The sequence below is a fragment of the Pan paniscus genome, chromosome 3 (assembly GCF_029289425.2).
Source record: "Pan paniscus chromosome 3, NHGRI_mPanPan1-v2.0_pri, whole genome shotgun sequence".
Lineage (NCBI taxonomy): Eukaryota > Metazoa > Chordata > Mammalia > Primates > Hominidae > Pan > Pan paniscus.
Genome location: NC_073252.2, coordinates 135,922,537 through 135,944,496, shown reverse-complemented (window position 1 = coordinate 135,944,496; position 21,960 = coordinate 135,922,537).

Genomic DNA, 21,960 nt, shown 5'->3' with positions numbered 1-21,960 from the left:
GATCAGAAACTGAAATTAACAAATCCAAATCTGTTTGTTGAACACTGGACACTTACAGGTTAAAATCAGATGAGTAAGCATCCACAGAATGAAGAATATTTGAGTTAGGGAAGATGATTCTTGTAGATGTGGAAGGGATTAGGAGAAAGAGTATAACATGTGACCTATTTGAAGCTCTTTCTTATAGGAGCTAGGTTAGATTTATTTGATGTGGTTTCAAAGGAACTGAGAGAATTTTGGAGCTAAGTGTGGAAGCTTCAGGTTGAGAAATTGGAGCTTAACCTGAGAAAGATGTTAGCAATATAAAGTTTTCAAGCTAGATTTGTCTGACTTGTGAGGCCCAAAGTTGTGAATTGTCACATAACTACCTGGAAAGGATAATGACAGACAGTTTCCTGCTTTGGTTAGGAGCTTGACCAACTTGCCTGTTAAGATGTTCTAATTTGATAGATTTAAGTTAAACTAATTTCATAGAGTCTTTTCTTTTGTTCTGCAGGATGGTATTTCTGGGTATTTTATGAAACAAAGTGACAAGGTAGTGGTAGTTATGGGATGAGTATGTGATAACTATACTATTTGTTTAGCTTTGTTTTTATAACAAAGTAGTTCCCTATGCTGTTTTTTCCTATCCCAGATGAAAGTGTGTCTGATATTGCCTATTGGTATGGGATGAGGGAGGCTCTATTATACTTTGCTGTTTCAAGTATCAGGTAGGCAGCTAATTATACAGAAACATAAGCTTGCTCACATCTGAGAATACTAAACCAGAGGTTGCAGTATGCACATTTGCATTAACATAGCATGCTTTAAATGCGGCTAATACTGTTCCTAGACTTCCTTGAATTTTAATGCTTTTAAAGGTATAATCACGGTGAACAAAAGGGTTTACCACAAACTTTCCAGACTATGTTGTGTTTCATTTTCTACTTAATGGATTGGCTTTTGCAATCCCTGAAAGCTGTTTTGATTTCCAGGGATAAATTTGAACTATGCAAAATGGAGATGAGTTATTGACTTGATAACTCATATATTAATATTCCTGCCTAAACCTTTAAAGGGAGTCCCATATGAATGACACCTAAGCTTCCAGGGATTTACCATGGGATAATTTCTCTTTCCCAATTTTATCTCTTCTCTTTTTATCTAAATTTTCTTTTCTTTTTTTTTTTCAGGGCTTTTCGGTCTTCTCTAGTCCCATCTCCCTCTTTCCAAAATAATTTTCCCCAATTTTGCAAATTATTAAGTCACGTATTTGCTCTTGTGTCTTGTATATTATAGAGTAGTAATTTTAGTATGTTTTCTTCACTACTGTATCTCCAAAGCCTAGAATATTTCCCAACACATAGATAATAATTAATAAAAATTGGTTAAATGAATGAATAGATGAATGAATGAATTCATGCTCCAGAATAAGCCATGGATTAAAAATGCTTCCAGCTCTGACAGATTTTGGCGCCTATCTGGGGAGAGGAGTGATCTTATCTGGGGAGAGGGAAGGGACATCCAGGTGATCCAACTGGAGAAGACCACTTCTTCCCCACAGGGGCATTAAAAAATCTAACATTGTACACTGTAGGTTTGTTTTCTCTGTAAGATAATCCTGTTTCTCGGTTAATTTTATTCTCATTATCAAGAAATGTTGATTCTTTACTTGATGCAGATTATATTACAAATCCTCTTCAATACATTTGAAAACAAAGGGATCCACACCTGATTCTGTTGCTGATGTTTTCCTGAAGTGCTACTATAGAGGCTAAGCTTATCAAATGCATTTTAAAACTATATATATTCAGGCTTCCACCTTCTTTTTCATTTATCAGCTAAGCCCAGTCCCTTAAACATAGTGGTCAATAAACATAATCAAATCATTTAACAAAGTAGATCCCTATCCTAGCCACATAAAATACATTAGTCAACAATTTAGGTAAAGAGCGCTGCCTCCATGGAGCTTACATTTAAGCCAAAAAATTAAAAGAAAGAAAATCAGTAAGCCAGTCACAAAAAAATAAGAACAAATATACTATCTTAGAAGGTGATACATTCATTAACAAATATACAGCAGGAAAAAGGGTTTTGGAGGGATGGGTTGAAATTCTGCTACTCCAGCTTTATTGAAGTATACTGGACAAGTAAAAATGGTATATTTAAGAAGTACAATGTGATGTCTTGATATATGCATACGTTGTAAAGTGATTAAGTAGGCAATGAATTAAAACATTTTAATTGATGCCACCAGGCTCTGATCTCATACAATCTAGAATTACTTTAAAAATAGAAAGATATATTAGTAACAGGCACATATTATTTCCTAAGTTTATTTTTATGTGAAATTTTATTTGTATAATTTTACTTGGCAGTCCTTTAGTTTGGATGTGAATGAATTGCTATAAACTGAAAGGTAATGATAGAGGGCTATATAACCAACTGAGAAAAATATAATCAGGGAAAAGGTTATTAGATGTCTTATTCAATAATATTTAGTTGGAGAAGGATAGAAAAATCATGCCAACAAATCTGGAGGAGTTTAACAAATTGTCATTGCAAATACTGTTCAAGATAAACCAATAATAACAATGAATTAAAGATGGTAAAACTACAAAATAAAAGTCAATATGAAAAAGAGTCATAACATATAGCATGCAAATTATAGTCTTAGAAAATAGCAATGAAGAAATGGAAGAGATATCAAGCTAGAAGTCGCAGATACAAAATTGGACTTTTAAGATTATACATTAAAAATAAGTTATATCTGGGAGCTTCCCAGATGTATCCTCGTTCACTCAACATAACCAGATAAAAATGAACTTTTCCACCACATTGTATTAGCATAGCCATAAATTGAGTACAACAGATAGTTAAAACAAGCAGAATAGTAGAGAAAATTATGGTAATCTTTGATCAAGAAGATGTGAATTTGGTCTCATATGTGACACAAAGTGACTCCCTGTATTTGCTGCTGCAAATGAAATGGCTGAACCAAATGTCCAATAGGATCACTTCTAACTGTAGAATTATATCATCCTGGCCTGTCTAAAGATTCTTCTGGATTATTGTAATTAATGGAAATGATTAGTTGGTCTTGGAGATCTAAACTTATTTTTTAGACTCATGTAATCCCTATCATAAACCTGAGATCACACAGCTGCTTATTAGCACAAATGTACCTTTTAATGGGTCATTTATGGAAATATAAATTTTTTCTTTCATTTCAGATACCAATCTATTCTGCCCTCTGTTGGAAATGTAATGGTAGAGGACTAAGTGGGAATAAAGATATTTGGTTAGATCTGATGCAAAAAGATATTGTGGAATTTTTCTTTTCTTTAAATGGAATGGGTAGCAGATAAATGAATAACCTTAGTCATAATGCCTTAAATAATAGGAATATGACAATAAATCAATGGGATACAAAAACTAAAGTCACTGATATAAGGACTTTGGTTTTGGATAATCATTACTTTATCTTTTCTTAAATTATTACATAATATTTGGACATATTTATGGGGTTCATGTGATATTTAGTTACAAGCATAGAATGTATAATAATCAAGTCAGAGTATTTAGGATAGTATCATTTATCATTTTCTACGCGTTGAGAACATTTCAAGTCCACTCTTTTAGCTATTTTGAAATATATAATACATTATTAACTATAATCACCCTACTCTGCTACCAAACACTAGAACTTACTCCTTCTATCTGTGTGTTTGTCACTCATTAACCATTTTCTCTTCATCCCCCTTCCCCCAACCCACACACCCTTCCCAGCCTCTAGTAGCTATCATTCTACTCCCTAACTCCATGAGATCAAATACTTTAACTTCCATATACTAGTAAGAACATGCAATATTGGTCTTGCTGTGCCTGATTTATTTCACTTAACCTAATGACCTCCAGTTCCATCCATGTTGCTGCAAATTGCATGATTTTATTCTTGTTTTTATGGCCAAGTAGCATTCCAATGTGTGCATATATCACATTTTCTTTATCCATTTGTCTATTGATAGACACTTAGGTTTTTTCCATTTGTTTCCATATCTTTGCTATTGTGAATAGTGCTGCAATAAACATGGGAGTACAGGTATTGCTTTTATGTAATGATTTATTTACATTGGATAAGTACCCAATAGCAGTATTGTTGAATCATACGGTAGTTCTATTTTTAGTTTTTTGAGAAATCTCTATGCTGTTTTTAAGAGTGGCTGTACTAATTTACACTCCCTCCAACGCTGTATAAGTGTTCCCCTTGCTCTGCATCCTTGCCAACATTTGTTGTTTTTTGCCTTTGTGGTTCTGATTTGCATTGTCCTGATGATCACTAATGTTGAGGATTTTTTATACACCTGTTGGCATTTTGTGGGCCTTCTCTTGAGAAATAGCTATTCATGTCCTTTGCCCACTTTTTAATGAGATTATTTGTTTCTTTACTGTTGAGTTGTTTGAGTTCCTTGTATATTGCGGATGTTAGTACCTTGTCTGATAAAGAGTTTGCAAATATTTTCTCCCATTCAACATGTTGTCTCTACATTCTGTTGATTGTTTCCTTGGCTGTGGAGAAGCTTTGTAGATTAATCTAGTCCTATTTATTTTTGGTTTTTTTGACTGTGTTTTTGAGGTCTTAACCATAAAATCTTTGCTTAGACTAATGTCCTGAGGTATTTCTTCTATATTTTTTCCTTTCTTTTTTTTTTTTGTGATGGAGTTTTGCTTTTGTTGCCCAGCTTGGAGTGCAATGGCACAATCTCAGCTCACCGCAACCTCTGTCTCCTGGATTCAAGCGATTCTCCTGCCTCAGCCACCCAAGTAGGTGAGATTACAGGCATGTGCCACCACATCCAGTTAATTTTGTATTTTTAGTAGAGACGGGGTTTCACCGTGTTGGTTAGGCTAGTCTCGAACCCCAGACCTCAAGTGATCCGCCCGCCTCAGCCTCCCAAAGTGCTGAGATTACAGGCATGAGCCAACACACCTGGCCTCTATGTTTTCTTCTAGTAGTTTTACAGTTTCAGATCTCACATTTAAATTTTAAATCCATCTTGTGTTGATTTCTATATATGGTAAGAGATAGGAATCCAGTTTTATTCTTCTGCATGTGGAGTTTATCTTTTATTTTTATTTTTATTTTTTTTTTTGAGACAGAGTCTGGCTCTGTCTCTAGGCTGGAGTGCAGTGGCACGATCTTGGCTTACTGCAACCTCCACCTCCCAGGTTCAAGAGATTCTCCTGCCTCAGCCTCCCCAGCAGCTGGGACTACAGGTGCACACCACCACGCCCAGCCAATTTTTGTATTTTTAGTAGAGACGGGGTTTCACCATGTTGGCCAGGATGGTCTCAATCTCTTTACCTCATGATCTGCCTGCCTCGGCCTCCCAAAGTGTTGGGATTACATGCGTAAGCCACTGCGCCTGGCTGTGGAGTTTTAATTTTCTCAGCACCCTTTGTTTAAAAGGATGTCCTTTCCCCAATGTATATTCTTGTTTCCCTTGTCAAAAATCAGTTGTCTAAATATGTGGGTGAACTTCTGGATTCTCTATTCTGTTCCATTGGTTTATGTATTTGTTTTTATACCAATATCATGATGTTTTTGTTACTATACTATATTTTGAAATCAGGTAGTGTGATTCCTCCAGCTTTGCTCTTTTTGCTCGGTATTCGATTGGCTATTTGTGCACTGTTTTCTTCCATACAAATGTTAGGGTTATTTCTTCTATCTCTGTGTAAAATAATATTAATATCTTTATAAATATTGCATTGAATTAATATAGTTGTTTGGGTAGTAGGGTAATTTTAATTATATTAATTCTTCTGATCCATGGACATGGAATGGCTTTCCATTTGTTTGTGTCCTCCTCAATTTCTTTCATCAGCGTTTTGTAGTTTTCCTTGTAGAGGTTTTTTACTACTTTGGTTCAATATTTATTTCTAGATTTTTAAATAGCTATTGTAAATAGGATTGTCTTCTTAATTACTTTCTAGTTTTTTTAATAGCTATTGTAAATGGGATTGTCTTCTTAATTTCTTTCCCTGCTAGCTCATTATTGGTGTATAGAAACACTACTCATTTTTGCATGTTGATTTTGTTTCCTGCAACTTCAATGAATTTGTTTATCAGTTCTAATAGTTCTTTTGGTAGAGTCTTCAGGTTTTTCTACATATAAGATCATATTGTCTGCAAAGAGGGACAAATTGACTTCCTCTTTTCTAATTTGGATGTCTTTTATTTCTTTCTCTTGCCTGATTTCTCTGGCTAGAATTTCCAATACTATGTTGAATATGAGTGGTGAAAGTGGGCCTCCCTGTCTTGTTCCAGTTCTTAGAGGAAAGGCTTTCAGTTTTTCCAAATTCAGTGTGATTTTAGCTGTGGGATAGTCGTATATGCCTTTATTATGTTGAGTATATTTGTTCTATGCCTACTTTTTTGAGAATTTTTTTCCATTAAAGGATGCTGAATTTCATAAAATACTTTTTCTGCATCTATTGATAATCATATGGTTTTTGTCCTTCATTCTGTTGATGTGATGTACAGCATTTACTTATTTGCATATGTTGAATCATCTTTGCATTGCTGACATAAATCCAACTTGGTCATGGTACATTATCATTGGATTGCTGTTGTATTTGGTTGAGGATATTTGTATCTATCTTCATCAGGGATATTGGCCTCTAGTTTTCTTTTTTGTTGCATCCTTGTCTGTTGGTGTCAGAGTAATGCTGACCTCATAATATGAGTTAGAGAGAAATCCTTCCTCTTCAATTTTATGGAATAGTTTAGGAGGATTGATGAAAGTTCTTCTTTGAAAGTTTGTTAGAATTGGCAGTAAAGCCATCTAGTCTTGGACTTTTCTTTGTTTAGAGGCTTTTTATTACTGATTCAGTCTTATTACTTGTTATTGTCTGTTCATGTTTTCTATTTCTTTTTGATTCAATCTCTTGGTAGATTGTATATGTCCAGATATTTATCCATTTCCAGTTAGTGTACAGTTGTCAATAATAATCTCTGATAATCTTTTGTATTTCTGTGCTGTCAGTTGTTACGACTTTTTCCACTACTGATGTTGTTTAATTGAATCTTCTTCCTTTTTTTTTTTTTGGTTACACTATCTAGTAGTTCATTGATTTTGCATATCTTTTCAAAAAACCAAATTTTTATTTCATTGATATTTAAAATTTTTTTAAATATCTACATCCTTTAGTTCTGCTCTAATTTTTATTAATTTTTCTACTAGTTTTGGTTTGGGCTTATCCTGCTTTTGTAGTTCCCTGAGGTGCATTTGTAGATTGTTTATCTGAAAATGTTCTACTTTTTGTTGTAGGCACGTTTTGGTATAAACTTCCCTCTTAAAATTGCTTTTGTTATATCCCATAAGTTTTGATATGTTGTGTTTCAATTTTCATTTTTTTCAATAAACTTTTTAAATTTCCTTCTTAATTTCTTCCTTGACCCAATGGTGATTTAGGAAGCACATTGTCTAATTTCCATTTATTTGTACAGTTTCCAACATTCCTCCTGTTACTGATTCTAGTTATTTTTCATTGTTGTATGAGAAAATACTTAACAGATTTATATTTTTAAAAATTTGAGACTTGTTTTGCATTCTAACTTATGATCTGTCCTGGAGAATGTTCTGTGCATTCTGTAGCTGTTGGATGAAATGTTCTGTAAACGTCTGTTAGGTTCATTTGTTCTAATAAGTAACTTAAATTCAAAGTTTCTGTGGTAATTTTCCTTCTAGATGATCTACCTAATACTGGGAATGAGGTGCTAAAGTCCCCTATTATTACTGTACTAGAGTCTATCTTTTCCTTTAGATCTAATAATATTTGCCCCAAATTTCTGGTTGTTCCAATGTTGGGTGCGTATGTTTATAATTATTAAATGCTCTTGCTGCATTAATTTATCATTATATAATAAACTTCTTTGTCATATTTTACTTTTTCTGACTTAGTCTGTCTTATCTGATATATATACAGCTACTTGTACTTCCTTTAGATTTTCGTTTGCATGGAATATATTTTTCTATCCCTTTATTTTCAGTCTATATGTGTCTTTACAGATGAGATGCGTTCCTGTAGGCAGCATATAGTTGGGCCATGTTTATAATTATTATTATTAAGCCAGTTTATATCTTTTAACTAGAATGTTTAGTTCATTTACATTCTTGGTTATTATTGATACGTGAGGGCTTATTTTTGTCATTTTATTATTGGATTTCTGGTTCTTTTGTATATCTGCTGTTCCTTTCTTTCTTTTTATTGTTTATCATTGTAATTTGGTGGTGGTTTATAGTGGTAACATATGAGTCTATTCATCTATTCTCTTTCTTACTGTGTGTTTGCTCCACCAGTGAATTTTATATTTTCATGTATTTCCATGAAGGTACATATTGTCCTTTTGCATCCTCATGTGGGGGCCTTAAACATTTCTTATAGGGCTACTTTAATGATGATGAATTCCCTCTGCTTTTGCTTATCTGAGAAAGACTTTATTTTTCCTTCATTTATGAAGAATAACTTTGCTGAGTCTAATATCCTTGGGTAGCATTTTTTTTTTCTTTCAGGAATTTGAATATGTCATTCCATTCTCTCCTGGCCTGTAAGAGTTCTGCTGAGAAATCTGCTAGTAGTCTGATGGGATATTCATTACCTTATAAGTGACTAGACACTTTTCTTTTGCTTTGTTTAGAAATCATTCTTTTTCTTTGACTTTTGACAAGTTAATCATAATGTGCTGGGGAGAAGACCTTTTTGAATTGTATCTATTTGAGAATCTCTGAGCTTCCTGTATCTGGATGTCTATATTTCTTGCTAAGCTTGGGATGTTTTCATGTATTACTTACTTAAGTAGGTTTTCTATCCCTGTTATATTTTATTTCCCTTCTGAGACACTGAAAATTCAAATATTTGGTCATTGTATAGTCTCATATGTCATGTAGGTTTTGTTCATTCTTTTAAATTCTTTTAAAATTATTTTTGTTTGGGTTTTTTCAAATGACTTTTTTTCAAGTTATGGAATTTTTCTTCTGCTTGAGAAAAATTATAATTTATTATTGAAATTTTGAATGTATTTTGTATTTTATTCAATGAATTCTTCAGTTCCAGAATTTCTGTTGGTTCTTTTTATGATATTTATCTGTTTGGTAAATTTATCATTCATATTCTAAATTGCTTTTGTTATTTCTTTGTGTTTTCTTTCAGTATTTTCTTGTATCTAACTGAGCTTTTTTTTTTTTTAATTATACTTTAAGTTCTAGGGTACATGTGCGTAACGTGCAAGTTTGTTACGTATGTATACATGCACCATGTTGGTGTGCTGCACCCATTAATTTGTCATTTACATTAGGTATATCTCCTAATGCTATCCCCCACCCCCGACCCCATGACAGGCCCCAGTGTGTGATGTTCCCCTTCCTGTGTCCAAGTGTTCTCATTGTTCAATTCCCACCTACGAGTGAGAACATGCAGTGTTTGTTTTTTTGTCCTTGAGATAGTTTGCTGAGAATGATGGCTTCCAGCTTCATCCATGTCCCTACAAAGGACATGAACTCATCATTTTTTATGGCTGCATAGTATTCCATGGTGTATATGTGCCACATTTTCTTAACCCAGTCTATCATTGATGGACATTTGGGTTGATTCCAAGTCTTTGCTATTGTGAATAGTGCCACAATAAACATACATGTGCATGTGTCTTTATAGCAGCATGATTTATAATCCTTTGGGTGTATACCCAGTAATGGGATGGCTGGGTCAAATGGTATTTCTAGTTCTAGATCCTTGAGGAATCGCCACACTGTCTTCCACAATGGTTGAACTAGTTTACAGTCCCACCAACAGTGTAAAAGTGTTCCTATTTCTCCACATCCTCTCTGGAGTCTGTGTACAGTGGCACTATCTCGGCTCACTGCAACCTCTGCCTCCTGGGTTCAAGTGATTCTTCTGCCTCAGCCTCCTGAGTAGCTGGGACTACAGGCGTGCACCACCATACCCGGCTAATTTTTTGTATTTTTAGTAGAGACGGAGTTTCACCATGTTGCCCAGGCTGACCTTGAACTCCTGACCTCGTGATCTGCCCACCTCTGCCTCCCAAAGTGCTGAGATTACAGGTGCGAGCCACTACGCCCAGCCCTAACTGAACTTTTAAAATAACAATATTTTGAATTCTTTTCCTAGGGTTTTATAAATTTCTCTTTGATTTGAATCTGTTGCTGGTGAATTGTGTTCCCTTCGAGGTATCTTTCCCTGACTTTCCATGTTTCTCGTATCCTTATGTTGATATCTGTGCATCTGGTGTAACAGTCACTTCTTCGAATTTTTTGAATTTGCATTCCTAGGGGAAGAATTTCCCTAAGATACATTCATGGTGTTGGTTGGATAGGGTACTATGGCTTTGATTCTGGGTGTGTGCAGTAGTGGAGTAACCATATGAGTTCTTTGGCTATAAATAGCATCGGTAATTTCTGTGATTTCCTCAGTGGCCTAGGGTGCAGTTGTTAGTGGAGACTGTGGTGAAGTTTTTCTGCAGACAGGAATGTCAGGTGGGCCTGACAGTGGGGCCCCAGTGGTGGCAGTGGCAGACTGACCATGCCTGTCTTTGGGCGCCAGGGCAGCATAAGCCAGCACCACTGTTAGCAGGTCCATGTGGGTCAATTCTTGGGCCTCCATACAGTTTGCTTAGGTGCTGGCAGTGACAGCAGTGGGCTGACAGGTGAGTGGGTCTTTGGGTCGGTCCCTGGGCAGCAGATGTGACATGGACAATGACAGTAGCAGTGGTGGAACAACATTTTTACTCCCATATGATCCATGCTAACGTTGGTGGTGGCTGCAATAGGCTGGGCAGGCCAGTCCTCAGGCCCACAGGTAGTATGTGCAGGTGAGTGCCAGCTCTGGTGAGAGTGGCAGATTGAGTGGGCTTGCCGTCAGATTCCCGGGAGGAATGCTCAGTTGCTAGTGGTGGTAGATGGGGCTGAGCCATCCCCACCCAGGCTCTCAGATGGTGTGGCTGGGCACTGGATGTTGGGAGGAGCCATGCTGGGTGTGCCTGTCCTCAGGCATCCCTAGTGGTATGTCTGGGCACTGGCTGTGGTAGGCAAAGGTTCCCAGGCCTTTGGTAGAATGCTTGTGTGGGGGTAGCACCAGCTGTGCTGTGGACTTTCTTTTGGTGAAGGCAAGGTTGCTTTCAGTCATATCAGCCATAAACAGTTAACTGGGGAGCATCTGCTTTGGTTCCAGTTGGTGGCTGTCGGCAGGGTAGCTTGTCCACAAGGGACTTGCAAATATGAAGTGACTTCATTCCTGAAGATGGTGGGATTGCTGCCAATGGCTCACACTTTGGACCTGGCAGTAGCAGCCAGCTGTGGAACCTGGTTGCAAGTGGAGGATGTCAATAGGGCTCCAGGGATAAGAAGATAAAGGGGTGTTGAGCCTTAAGACAAGATGCAGTCTGTTGGTGGTTGGACTCTCAAAATGATGCCTTTCTGTAGCTTCTTAGGACTTGAGGAGTGTGTAGGACTCAGTGTGAGTTCTTTTCTGGAGCGATGCTCTTGCAAGATCTCCAGGTAGCTCCCTATATTAGTTTCAGGGCCTGTGTGGATGAAGGGGCTCTCCCATGGCTAGGATTACAACAGTCTGCAGTGGGAATGTGGACCACTAGGAGTCACTCACTTACCCTTACCTCACATTAGGCAGCCTCCCTGAGATTCTAGCCAGTTGCAGCTGAGCAGGCTGACTCACTTCTCTCTCCTTCTTTGTGTTACGTGTTTCCTGTCACTTCTCTGTTGAATTCCTGTGTTTTCTCTTAGGGAATCTATTTGAAGTGTGACTATCTATTCACTTTTTTGCTTCCTTTTCATAGAGGAGGCAAGTATCAGATGCCTCTAGTCAGCCATCTTGAAGCCCCTCCTTCCATCATTAAATTATCGTACCTTTAAAACTGAAATGTAAGAGATTCACTTCCAAGATAATAGTGTGACGACCTCTCAGGATGCACTCCCCAGTGAAACATGAAAAGCTGATGAAAACTATTGAAAAGAGGAAAAGAAAACAATCAACCACCTAAAATCTCTGGGAATAGTTCTACAAGTATATAGCAAAGGAGGAAACATTTATTCAAAAAAATATACTACGATAGAATAAGATATGAATATGTGGCATTTGAATCACAATCGTTTCGTCTCTCTTGCCCACTCCAGCTCAGTTTGACAGAATTTTCATTTAGGATGCATGAGGCCAATAGATAAAGCTGCTTCTTCCCTCAGCTCTCAATAAAATCTCATCTTATTGCACCATAAGAGAAAGCTTCCTGTACTTCTCATTTCCTCCAACTACATGATGAAGTGAAATTCCTGGTGAATATGGCTGGGAGTTCAGGGACTACCTGCTTTCATCCCACCCCTAGTTGTAGAATGGCAACTGTATCCCACACAGGGAAAGCTGGGAATAGTTGAACCAAGATTGCTCTAATCTCACCTTGCTCATAGGAAAGAGGTTCCATAATAAGAGGCAAACCGAGAAGAGTAGAGGCTACTGTGGTACGCTGTGCCCAGAATAGTGGCTCAGAAAGTTTTTCCACAGGGAGAGGCAGTGACAAAAAAAAAAAAGAGAGAGCTCTGGTGCTCTCCCCAAATAACTGATTTTATTTGAAACAGAATATGGGGAAGTTTAAGGATGAGGGCATCCCGATAAATAGTAGCTCCTCTTAATTGAAGCAACACTATAAACCATAGGCCAGCTAGTTCAACAAAGAAAACCAGGAAAAGGGACACCTAAGAAGAGCTCTGCTAGGGTTTTTGAAAAAACTCAAAGACAGGCTCCAAAATAATCCTGCATAAGACACCAAATTTAATAAGATCAGACTGCTCAGAAATTTGTGTTTCAGGACATTGTCAAAACTAGTAGAGCTGGTAATTAGGGAAGCATTATGGGTAGGGTCTAATACCAAATGAAGCAGCCACCTTACCAGAGATACCATGGAAAGGGTCAAAGAGAGCCCTGCTAAATAACTGCTATAACTGTGTTCCCAGGGTGACACTGGAGAAAAGCAGCTATTTTCAAGCCGAGAAGAGAGTCATCAGCCTCAGAAGAAACTAAACTTGCCAACACTTTGGTTTTGGACTTCTAGCTTCCAAAGTTTAAGAAAATAAGTTTCTGTTGTTTCAGCTATCTAGTTTGTGACATTTTATTATGGGAGACCTTACAAACTAATACAAGTAGTCACAAAATACTTTTTATACTCATGAAGAAATAAAAAATGCATTTATTTATTATTATTATTATTTGGGACAAAGCCTTGCCCTGTTGCCGATGTTGGAATGCAGTGGCGCAATCTCGGCTCGCTGCAACCTCCACCTCCTGGGTTCAAGCGATTCTCCTGCCTCAGCCTCCTGAGTAGCTGAGACTACAGGTGTGCATCACCATGCCCAGCTAATTTTTTTTCCTTTATTTTACTTTAAGTTCTGGGGTACATATGCAGAATGTGCCGGTTTGTTACATAGGTATACATGTGCCATGGTGGTTTGCTACCCAGCTCATTTTTTGTATTTTTAGTAGAGATGGGGTTTCACCATGTTGGCCAGGCTGGTCTCGAACTCCTAACCTCAAGTGATCCGCCCACCTTGGCCTCCCAAAGTCCTGGGATTACAAGTGTGAGCCACTGTGCCCTGCCAAAAAATTACATTTAAAAAGAAACAACCAATGTATTAATAGACAGATATGAGCTACAAAGAGAAATACTGGAAATGAAGAAGTAGTCATTGAAATTAAAAAATCTACTAGATGAGAGTTCTAGACTGGACAGAGTCATAGAGATAATTAGTGATGTTTGATACTTGTTTTGAATAATTCACTCAGAATATATCACAGCAATGGAACAGAATAGAGAGCCTAGAAATAATGCTGCACACCTACAACCATCTGATCTTTCACAAAGCTGACAAAAACAAGCAATGGGGAAAGGACTTCCTATTCAGTAGATGGTGCTGGCATAACTGGCTAGCCATATGCAGAAGATTGAAACTGGACCACTTCCTCGCACCATATACAAAAATCAACTCATGATGGATTAAAGACTTAAATGTAAAACTCAAAAGCATAAAAACCCTTGAAGGTCACCTAAAAATATCACTCTGGTCATTCTGGACAGAGAACCTAGCAAGGATTTCGTGATAAAGATGCCAAAAGTACTTGCAACAAAAATAAAAATTAAAAAAAGGACCTAATTAAACTAAAGAGCTTCCGCATAGCAAAAGAAACTATCAATAGAATAAAAATACAATCCACAGAATGAGAAAAAAATATTTGCAAACTATGCATCTGACTAAGGTCTAACTATCCAAAATCTATAAGGAACTTAAACAGATTTACAAGCAAAAAACAACCAACCACATTAAAAAATGGACAAAAACACAAACAGACATTTTTCAAAAGAAGACATACACGCGGCTAATAAGTATGTGAAAAAATGCTCAACATCACTAATCATTATAGAAATGAAAATCAAGGGCGGGTGCGGTGGCTCATGCCTGTAATCCCAGTACTTTGGGAGGCCGAGGCGGGCGGATCACGAGGTCAGGAGATCGAGACCATCCTGATTAACATGGTAAAACCCCGTCTCTACTAAAAATACAAAAAATTAGCCGGGCATGGTGAGCGCCTGTAGTCCCAGCTACTCGGGAGGCTGAGGCAGGAGAATGGCGTGAACCTGGGAGGCGGAGCTTGCAGTGAGCCGAGATCGCGCCACTGCACTCCAGCCTGGGCAACAGAGACTCTGTCTCAAAAACAAACAAACAAACAAACAAACAAAAAAACTTAAAACAGAATTACCGTTTAACCCAGAAATTCTATTACTGGGTATATACCCAAAGGAATATAAATTCTTCCACGATAAATTCACATGCATGGGCTGGGGGCAGTGGCTCAGGCTTGTAATCTCAGCACTTTAGGGGAACAACGTGGGCGGATTGCCTGAGCTTAGGAGTTCGAGACCAGCCTGGGCAATATGGTGAAACCCTGTCACTACTAAAATACAAAAAAAAAAAAAAAATTAACTGGGCATGGCGGCGTGCGCCTGTAGTCCCAGCTACTCTCGGGAGGCTGAGGCAGGATAAGTGCTTGAACGTGGGAGGCAGAGGTTGCAGTGATCGGGCCACTGCACTCCAGCCTGGGTGACAGAGCGAGACTTCGTCTCAAAAAAACAACAACAAAAAATTCACGTTCATGCACATGCTCATCACAACACTATCCACAATAACAAAGACATGGACTCAACCTAAATTCCCATCAATAGTAGACTGGACAAGAAAATGTGGTACACATACCCATAGGATACTATGCAAAAAGAATGAGATCATTTCCTTTGCAGCAACATGGATGGAGCTGGAGGCCATTATTCAAAGCAAACTAACACAAGAGCACAAAACCAAATACCACATGTTCTCACTTATAAGTGGGCACTCAACATTGAGTACATATGGACACAAAGAAGGGAACAACAGACACTGGGGCCTACTTGAGGGTTGAAGGTGGGACAAGGGTGAAGATCGAAAACTGCTTATCCAGTACAATGCTTATTAGCTGGGTGATGAAATAATCCGTACACCAAACCCCTGTGACATCCCGTTTACCCATATAACAAATGGTACATGTACCCCTAAACCTAAAATAAAAGTTAAAAAAAGGGAAAAGATAACCTACAAAATAGAAGAAAGTGTTTGCAAACCATATATCTGATGTGTCTAAATTCCAGAATACAGAAATCATATATCTGATATGTGTTTAAATTCCAGAATCCTACAACTCTACAACAAAAAGGCAAACAATCCAATTAAAAACAGGCAGGGTTGAATAGACATTTCTCCAAAGAAGATAAATAAATGTCCAATAATCCCATGAAAGATGCCCAACATCATTAGTTACTAGAAAAATGCAAATCAAAACCAAAATGTGAACCATTTTATACCTCCATGAATACCAGTGTTCATTGCAGCACTTCACAATAGCCCAAAGGCACAAGCAACCCAAATGTCCATCCACAGATGAATGGATAAATCAAATGTGGCATGTATGTGGAATAAAATGTAATTAGCCATAAAGAGCAATGAAGTTCTACAGGCTACAACATAGATAAACTTTGATAACATTTTTCTAAGCAAAATAAGCCAGACACAAAAGGACAAATATTCTATGATTCCATGTATGAAATATCTAAAATGGTCAAATTCATAGAGAAAATAGATAAGAAGTGACCAGGGGCTGGGGATAGGTATAATGGGGAGTTATTTCTTAATGGGTAAAGTTTCTCCTGGAGTGATAAATAAGTTTTGAAAATAGATAGAAGTAATGATTGCACAGCATTGTGAATACAATAACATCACTGAATTGTGTATCTAAAAATTGCTAAAATGGCAAATTTTATTTCACGTATATTTTACCATGGTAAAAAGATAGTTTAAAAATGTGGAACTAAAGTTCAAGACAGCAGTAATGAGGAAGGAGGAGGAGAGAGTACACTGAAGAGTGAGAATGTTTTGCTCCTTATTCAGGGAGGATAGGGATATTAAACAAATTTTGGCATTGCCGGAAAATATTTATATAAGAATGTCTGTTCAAATTTTACAGTTAATTACTAAAAGAACAGAAATATATTTTCTAGTTTCAAAATGAGCAGAAGAGAAAGAAGAACAGAAAACAGCATTTAAAAAAATCTCTGGCTGTAATCCCGGCGCTTTGGGAAGCTGAGGCAGGCGGATCACGAGGTCGATAGACTGAGACCATCCTGGCCAACACAGCAAAATCCCATCTCTACTAAAAATACAAAAATTAGCTGGGTGTGGTGGTGTGCACCTGTAGTCCCAGCTACTCAGGAGGCTGAGGCAGGAGAGTTGCTTGAACCTGGCAGGTGGAGGTTGCAGTGAGCTGAGATCGCACCACTGCATGGCAGCCTGGTGACAGAGCGAGACTCCATGTCAAAAAAAAAAAGAAAAAAGAAAAAAAAAAAGAATAAAATCTCTGGAGATTACCAAAGGCTGATGACAGGAAAAGGAGACTACAAGTTAGCTGACTTAGGAAGTGAGACAGGGTCTTGTGAGGGCCACTTCTGATCTTCTGTACCTTACTGTGTGTAACAGAGGGCTGGACATCTGAAAACCGTTTTGCCTAGAAATGTCTTTGCCAGCTAGCTTCTGTTAGACTCTCACAGTGAGAGGCATTAGCAAGTCATTGGAAGGAAGAAGGAAAAAGCTAAAATCCCTTTGCATTCATCCGTTTTTTATGCTGCTGATAAAGACATACCCAAGACTGGGTAATTTATAAAGAAAAAGAGGTTAAATGGACTCACAGTTCCACATGGCTGGAGAGACCTCACAGTCATGGCGGAAGAGCAAGGGACATCTTACATGGTGGTAGGCAGGAAAGAATGAGAGCCAAGTGAAAGGGGAAACCCCTTATAAAATCATCAGATCTCATGAGACTTATTCACTACCAGGAGAACAGAACGGGGGAAACTGCCCTCATGATTCAATTATCTCCAACCGGGTCCCTCCCACAACACGTGGAAATTATGGGAACTACAATTCAATATGAGATTTGGGTGGGGACACAGCCAAACCATATCACTCACACCCTTTTAAAATTTTTGGTGGTGGGGGGTGGGGGTGCTAATACTGTGACTCCTTTAGCAGCAGTCACAAAAAGTGATGTGGAGCACTTGGTTCCTGCAGCATGTTTCCAGCAGCAGCATAGGTTTTGTGGGTCATAGCAAAGCAGCAGTAGCAGCAGTCCTGGCAGCAGTGTCCTGCCTCTATCTGTCCCAGCTGTCCCAGCTATCCATGTTCTGTGACATCTGCAGGTAGCTTTGGGCCCCAAGTTTCCCACACTATCAGGAACATGGGAGTTCCTGCAAGTTCCTGCAAGAGTTTTCTCCAAGGCAGCTTCAGCAGTGGTTCCAAATAGGAGTAGCAGCAGTGGGACTCCAGCAGCTCCAGGTGGGCAGGGACCGTGGCTGTAGGTGACACTATACCCCTTCTGCTCCTCTAGCCTAGAATGGTGGTTGCTTCCTGCAGATACCAATCAAGGAAGTTTACTTTTCTCTTTTGGCTATTCTAGGCTTTCTGACCCTTTTGTAACTATACCATGTATTAAATTTCCTCCAGTTGAAACACCAGTTGAAGTTTCTGTTACCTTAACTAAACAATGATACATGATGGAAGGGCAGTACTTCAGAAACCAAACTAGTTTTCCTTTTATCTTTGTTTCCACACTGACTCATATGTAATATAATTTAGTATTATTTATTTTTGATATCATATATGTAGAATACTTTCATTGATTTCATACATGATATAAAATGCAAAAAAGTTGCATGATAAAAGATATCTTAAATCAAAATAAGAATATAAATCAAGGAAGAAATATAAATTTGTATTTCATAGTTTGATATATTAAAGTACACTAGGTCTTCTTCGGAATTAATGGATGGTGTATAAGTAATAACATGACTTAAATCAAGATAAGAATCACGTGATAAGCCAGTACACTTTCTTTCTCCTGACAACCCTTTTTTCGGCACATATAGAGAAAAAATTGTAATTATACTTTAGAAAATCTCTTCTAATATTATTTACTGGATTCCAAGTTACACATTGTAATATTTTCATGACTTGTCACAATGAACCCATTAATAGGTATGACATTTCCTGATTATGTTTGAACTATGATAACATATTTCTCCAATGAGTTGCAAGGAATCAAGATGTTATTAATTAAGCATGCTTATGAGTTGTTCACATAATTACAAAGAGAAACCATCCACGTGAAAATAAAAACACAATTTTAGGCATAGGAGAAAAGCTTAACTTCTATGAATATTAGCTCCAGTGAAAGATGGAATACACCGAGAGAGAAATATACTGGGTGGACACAGCATTATGGAAGAGAATGTGCCTCCCTAGTTTTGTGCATTTCCGTGCACTCTCGTAGCTAAGTTCCCCACACCCAGAAATAATAGATGATGGTATCAGAAAGGTCTTTAATCCAGAATTTTCCAAGTATGACTAAAAGATTTGTTGTGAAAGACTGAGATTCTGATCAGAATTGGAACTGTATATATTACTACACATTAAATTAGGCACTAATAAACATATATACACATACATAATTAGATATTTTGAAATGGAATTTCTGTTTTTCGCTTCTTTATATGTGACTCCTCCCCTTCTGGATCAGCGCAGATTGCCTTAAGTGGTGTAGCATAGCAGAGTGTAGGCTCTGGATGCAAGCTGCCTGGCTTCATTGCCTGGTTTCATCACTAACTGTGTGGTCCTGCATGAGCTAATTAATCTCTCTGTACATCGGTATCCTCATTTGTTCAATGTTGTGAGTATAAAATGAATAATACATACAACTACTTAGCAAGATGTCTACATCAGTTGCAGGTTATTTCCAAGCAGCACATTACCATATTAGGATTGTTATAGCTGAAATGCAAAGAGAACAAAAGAGTCAAAGTCAACCCCTCACCCTTTAAAATAGGCTCTTGAAGTCCATTTCTGAGATTATATTACTAAAATATGGGCTTTCAGTAGCAAAGGACAAACACTTGAAAACAGTTTTCTAAATTCCAGATTTTTCCCTTTAAACATCAAGAACAAAAGTATACAGAATTGAACATGACATTTTTACTATAAACTATAAAATAGGAAGGATAGCTTCGGGACAATTTCCTGCCAAACAGGGATTAGATAAAAGCTTTCCTCAGCTAGAGGAAAGCATTGGAACAAGAAAGAAATAAACACATTGAGGCTTCAGTGAGAAGCTCACTCCCACATCTTCGGTAATTTCAGGGAGGAGGGGCATGTTTTCTGTTCCCTTCCGGGAGGCAAAGCTTCATTATGCTCTCCAAATGGGATGCCCAAAATGTTTTATCCAAAGGTTTTGGATTTTTCAGGCAGAAAGAGGGCTTGAGATAGTGTCTTCCACTACATCTCAGAGTTATGAAAGACCTGGTGTAAAGAAAATCAAGAAATTGCTTCATGCCTTAATGGAACATGTGGATTTGCAAAGAAGGTTGGTAAATCATAGGAGACCTAGGGTTGAGATGAGCAAATACAACGTGTAGATATCAAGGCTATGCTACGGGTTTTGGGTGCCAGCAAGGATGCTTGTAGGTGTGCAAAGGCAAGATGGGACCACTTTACGTTAGATGTAGATACAGAAAGAACCGAGGTGGCCACAAAAAGACTCATGGGAAGAGTAATACAGTCCATTGGAACCTGAGAAGAGCCCTTGTAAAATACATTCCCGCGCGACCTCTGTTGTGATACTCTGCTAGCAATTTTTTACTCTCAAAAGCTTTCTCATGGAGGAGTAAGGCAAGAGGCAAGCATATAAGAAATATGTGTATGTATTGTTGCTACAGAGTTTGAAAAAGCACTTGTCGGAGTTTTGTATCTCTATTAACAAAATAATTACCTTGAGATCTTTTCCAATCAGATGTGGCTGAGTTACCTGGAGAAGCCTGCATTACATTTTTAAAAGAAGGCTCAGAGAATAAGTTGAATGCAGTAGGGAGAAATACGGAAAATTGCATATTTGCACATCTGACTCATAATGGATAATTTCAAACCTTCTATAAATAAAAGTTTTACAAACACTGCACAACACATACTTCTAAGCCCTCTACACTAAGACTTGTATATGTGAAGGACAGAAAAGGAAAGGGGTCCTCTTCTGGGGTGCTTCTCCTCTTTCATATGCATTGTCTCTGCTGTGTAGTTTCTCTTCTTGTTTCCACAGTTTTTTTCCATAAGCTGTGTAAGGATGAAACATGACGTCACTTCAAAAACATTCTAAATTCCTAGTTATCACATTTGCAACTCAGTGCTGCTTTCCTGCCTGCATGTTTCTATTTGTGCTGTTGATCTCAATTATGTTCTCTTATCCTTGCTTTTTAGATATCCTGATGATTTCTGTGATTCTCATAGGTTCTGCAGCTCTCTTTATCACGTAGACATCCTTAATTTAACATTTTTCTCCTCTGCTTCTGTATTTGTCCTGCTGCGCAATCGGCATTCTGGATGATGCATCAGTAGGAGGGTCATTGTAAATCACCTCTGGCAGGATGAGTCACTTCGTGCTTAGAGTTGAGCTGAAGAGCGATTTCTTATTCCAGAGCAAGGCAGCATTTCGTTTTTAACCATAAATGTTCCCTTGCCAGCAACAGCTAGAACATGTTACTTTTAAAACATTTCCCATCTATAATAATATTGTATAGGCAGCAAGAATTCTGTATGTCCCCAACTAAGGACATATTAAAGAAATAATTATTTTTTTCAATGATGATAGTTTCATAAAGATTGAAATGCCATTTTCTTGTGTACTATTGAGAGGTGACAGCATGCTGGCAGCCCTCACAGCCCTTGCTGGCTCTGGGAGCCTCCTCAGCCTTGGCGCCCACTCTGGCCGCACTTGAGGAGACCTTCAGTCCGCCGCTGCACTGTGGGAGCCCCTTTCTGGGCTGGCCAAGGCCGGAGCCGGCTCCCTCAGCTTGCGGGGAGGTGTGGAGGGAGAAGCATGGGCGGGAACTGGGGCTGCACGCGGCACTTGCGGGCCAGCGCGAGTTCAGGGGTGGGCGTGGGCTTGACAGGCCCCGCACTGGGAGAGCCGAGCCGGCCCCGCTGACCCCGGGCAGTGAGGGGCTTAGCACCTGGGCCAGCAGCTGCTGTGCTCGACTTCTCACCGGGCCTTAGCTGCCTCCCCGCCAGGCAGGGCTCGGGACCTGCAGCCCGCCATGCCTGAGCCTCCCCCTCGCTGTGGGCTCCTGCCAGCCCGAGCCTCCCCTAGGAGCACCACCCCCTGCTCCAGGGCACCCAGTGCCATCGACCACCCAAGGGCTGAGGAGTGCAGGCACACGGCAAGGGACTGGCAGGCAGCTCCACCTGCAGCCCCCTGCGGGATCCACTGGGTGAAGCC